The 4,741-nt window shown below is 35.8% G+C and overlaps 1 pseudogene across 1 annotated transcript; it reads right to left on the reverse strand.

Annotated features, from left to right (window-relative positions):
* Positions 1–921: 921 nt before the first annotated feature.
* Positions 922–4,412, reverse strand: LOC111280220 (protein MATERNALLY EXPRESSED GENE 5-like; annotated as a pseudogene). The gene is made up of 4 exons (XR_016329132.1): positions 4,062–4,412; positions 3,917–3,978; positions 3,764–3,846; positions 922–2,652 (listed from the first exon to the last, which is right to left on the reverse strand). The product of XR_016329132.1 is annotated as a protein MATERNALLY EXPRESSED GENE 5-like (transcript).
* Positions 4,413–4,741: the final 329 nt, after the last annotated feature.

Raw genomic sequence — 4,741 nt, forward strand, 5'->3', positions numbered from 1 at the left:
CTTATTTATTTAAGATCTCTCTTAAAGTTCACTTAATTATAGATCGAAAATTGATTATTAAATTATAATTCAAAGGAATTTTTTTTATTTAGTTAAAAAAAAAACCAAAATCAATTTACTCGAGCAATCTAACATGCAACTTCAATGAAAATTGTAATTGTCTGGGGTTGTGCTTTGACAATGCCGAGCTGCGGGCAACATCAAAGAAACAACTGGGTTTTCTGTTTCCAGAAACTATAATATACATAATAAATACATTAAGTTTTCTATGAAGTTTAGATATGGGTAGCTGCAGATCTGCTTAAATATATGATATCAATTCATCGATTGTTGGCTACCTTATCCCTTGTAAATTTTTTTAATACACAAACGATTGCAATATGAAGATTAAAAAAAAGATTAAATATATTGATATTTGATTATCTCAAATCTGTTAAATATAATTACTTAAAAATAATTGTATAAATTAATTAATTAAACTCCAAATTATAACCCTTCTAGATTGGTGATAAAATTTTCGCATTTCTAAAGTAGACTTCACTGGAAACTAAGCTGTAGACAATGCTTTTATGTAACAGAAAATCTCATGGAGTAGAACCGTTAAAATGGTCAAAAACAAAAATCCCTTTGAGTAATGTCCGTAACTGACAAGGCACCCTTTAAGAAGAAAATTCGTGTAGTCAAACCAGAGCCATAATCTTGGCATGCTGAGAGTCGTCTTACATGATTCAAGGTGTAGTGAAAGCATTTTTCAGTATAGCCATGAAATAATATTTGTGTAATAATATCAATTTCAAAACATTTGTGTGACCATATCAATTTCAAAGCAAAATTATCATCAGTATCAGTTCGGTAGATCATATCTGCGACACTCGTGAAACCAAGAAATGCATATAAATGCAGAGATCACGGATCAAAACGTCGTTAATGTTGGAAAGCTTGTTTTAACCATGGATATTGAATTGCCTCATTATTCTCCTTTATAAAGCACTAAAGGGAGCTCCACAAAACAAAAAGAAAATTCAAAAGACACCGTCAGTGTGTGTGTGCATTAAATCCTATACTACATCAGTCTGTCTCTACACACAATCTCCAGCAGTCTAGGATACTCCATTTTCTTAACTGCATGTGATGCCTCTGTAGCTGAAATTAAGAGAACAACATTCAAAGCGGGTGATATAACAGCAGAAATTGAGTTGTTAACATACCTGAATATTGTCACCATCAATGCATCTCCTTTGCAAGCATGGCTAAGTCATATATGTCACCCAACCCCATCAAGGAAAAGAGTATTCAGTTCGGGGGACAACAGATTTAAAAGAAGGATAATGTAGTAATGATTGTTCACAAGCCATAAAATGCATTGGCAATTATAAATAGTACAAATTTCTGTACGGATGAACTAGCCTTATACTTAACTGAATCTTCAGAAGAGAAGAATATAGCACTATATTTATTCAAACCATCTAAACAGCTTCATCATGCAATCCAAAAATAATAATTATCACAGCAACAATAACTGCTGAACCCATGCCAGCAAGCTTGAAATATGGCAAAAGAACTTAATGGCAAAGTCCACGCTGAAATTTACAGTCATAACTCTGAATCGCGACGTATTAATGAAAGTCTTTTCTTGCACTACTAACTACAGCCTACAAGAAAGGGCTATGATCAAGTTTTTTGGAAGGTGGCAAAAGAAAACGCTTGCCATCTCCCTTCCCGCATATAAAGGGGAAATCACAATCCCTTGTTAGAAGGCTTCTTTTAGAAATCAGAGCAGGAAAGCTTCTTGTTTTGTTTTATTATTTTTTTTTTTCAAACTTCACAGAGGGAGAGATGGGAACCGAACTGCAAAAACAAAAAATTTAGATAAATGAATACACATGAATAACAGCACCTCTATGCATGATACCTATTTCACTGCATGTCCATTGTTCATCAAATATTTCCAAGTGATGACTCGTAATTGCAAACGTAAAAAAGTATAGAAGCACTCAGTGAAATGCATATGAAGACATTTCACATAATTAAAACCAAATGCAGTTCGCTGCTCTCCAGAAGAAAAGAAAAATCTCAAAACTCTAGTGATTACCCCAGAATTATCGAAAACTACACAATTCAAGTTCATCCTACAGAAAGCAACCATTCAGAGACTGGTGTAATTTTTGAAGCCACAAGGCTGTCATACCATCCCCCTTACTATAAAACCTCCCGAATTTGAGCAAATCCTACAGAGAAGTGTCATCCAATTTCCATGATTAAGCGTCATTAATTGTTTTATAATAAAATTTCTTGCAACAACTAAATAGCCATGAATAATAAAACGTTGAGTGGATAAAATAAGCTTCAATCACCTGTGAATCGCACAATTCAAGGCTTGCCACAATGACCACCACCTGACCTTGCAGCGGGGTAGCAAGCAAATTGCATACTTAGTTTGACCGAGTCATGGTCATGCTCATCGAATTTATAACCTGCAAAATCAAGCTTAACTATTATACGGCACAACTTACTGCACTTTGAATGAGCAAATAGGGCTTCACAACTCATATGTGATAAGATGTTAAACATTACCTCAAGTACAAATTTCATTCAACAAAGTTTTACTTTCTCAGAATCTCAGCTACCATACATTGATCCAGCGTATATTCCCTGCATAAATGAATGGCAACAATGGAATGGGACTGGAGAAAGACCAGTGGCTTTCAGAAGGCTAAACCAGGCTTTTATTTCTACCGAAAATAGATATAGCAATACTAGGAAATATTCAGCCTCAAAACTGTTTTTTTTTTCCTGCTTAACTTTATGAGATGGTTTCAACATGGCCATGGAAATGGGGAAAAGGTGAGAAGAGGCCCAGAACAGATGAATATATTAATTGCAATGTTAGCAAGACTGCACAGAGTAAAGCCTGCAAGAAAGATGATTTGTTGGTGTTGCAGTTGGTCTAAGGATTGGTTAAGCTTTGGACTGATGAAACATAAAACCTTAGTAAGGTGCATAATTTAGGAGAATCTAATTAACGCAGGAAGCAAGTCTACTCAATTTTCTTGCAAATTTCTAGCAGTGTATTTTCCAGTATTAAATAGCATGAAAAAACTCAATAGCAATGCAGAATGAAGTGAAAGATCCCTCCAAAACATCCATGAGCACATTACAGAGAAGAATGTGAAGGCATTGATTATCCTGTTCACCTCTTTAATTGCTGACTTAACTCATCCCTTCAAAGCATGTATATTGTTGATTTTATATTTTGAACCTTACCTTTGAATTCTGACTTTCTAAGCAAATGAAACCAGCAGACATAAACATGTTACCAGAATGGCCATAACTAATCCAAATGAGTTCTTTATTTTAAACTTGAACCATCTAATTAAATCCTCAAGCAGTGAAGCAGCCAATCCTTTGAAAACAAATCTCCCTACAATCTTCTCAATTCTTATCGCCACTCTCACATCTGATCACCCTAGGAAAGAATTGAATCTTTCTCTAAACCCCACTTGGAAGAAAAAGATCAGAAAAGGGAAAAGGGAAAAGGGAAAAAGGACAAGGAGGGGAGGAGGTGGAATAAAACAGGGAGTTGTTGGATGGTGTGTCTTCCAAAGGTGGCATTAGACTGCTTGCTCCTATTCTATGTTTCACTAGTGCATGAAGGTTTGGGTGGTTCAGTACCTTCATTTATGGCATAACAAATAACAGCCATTAAATATAACCATTTTGATAGGCAAAATACAGGAGACTGAAAAACCCTTGTCAGGCTAACCTTGTAAAAGCATCCATGACAGTGACAGCATAAGCAGGGCTTACAAAATCAACAAAACAAAGTATCAATGGATCTCCTTCAGGCTGCACAAATCATGAATTATCAATGTACTGAAAACTTACTCTGAATTCAAGACAAAAAAAAAAGGCTTACATATCTAGATTCCTTGCTTACAAGTCTCACTTCCTTGTACCTAACAAACAGGTGGAAAATATCTGTCAAGTTAGATGAAGGAATAAAACTAAATGGGAAAATTGAAAAAGGGCCAAAGTAAAAATCATTGCCAATGAAAGGATACGAGAAACTTCTCGGCATGTACAGTCAGAAGGCAAATCCATCACAAAGAGTTTGCTGGATGCATCAGGAGGAAGGGCAGGTTGAGGCATTCCACCACCAAATCCTAAGGTCCTCTCTTTATTGTTTGTCCAGGTTCAATGCCACCAATACCCACTATATGGGGATCATCAACAGAACGGCCAGGAATTCTCCTACTCATTGGTCTAGCAGACTGGCTCACATTATATGATGACAATTGCTGGAAGGGTGCTTTTATTTATTAACTCTACTGATATAGTCATGGAATGAAAATTTTGGACCTTAAGCACGAAAAATGATAAAAAAAACCTAAGGTTTAGTACCATGCTGCGAAGGTAAGTGTCATAACGTCTAGATCCAGGGATCTATTGCTAGACATTGACTTTAGGGAGTCGTCACCAATCTTTTTTATCTAGGTGCGATTGACCACCTAAAGAATCTGTCCTTTCAGGGAACACCTAAGCTTAAGGGTCCCTAAAAGAATAGGTTCAGGTCTGCTAACCAGAACAGGGTTCGAGAGTTCGATTACGTGTGAGGAAGGTTATAGCACCCTCATAACGCCCATCAAAAGATGGTACCAGCTTAAATTTGTGTTATCCAATAAGCCTTAAAATTTTACCAAGTAATTAATTGTTGAAAATTATTCTCAATTGACTCTAATAC

This window comes from Durio zibethinus, chromosome 17, assembly GCF_047325235.1.
Source record: "Durio zibethinus cultivar Kanyao isolate XHJ-2024 chromosome 17, ASM4732523v1, whole genome shotgun sequence".
NCBI classification, from domain to species: Eukaryota; Viridiplantae; Streptophyta; class Magnoliopsida; order Malvales; family Malvaceae; genus Durio; species Durio zibethinus.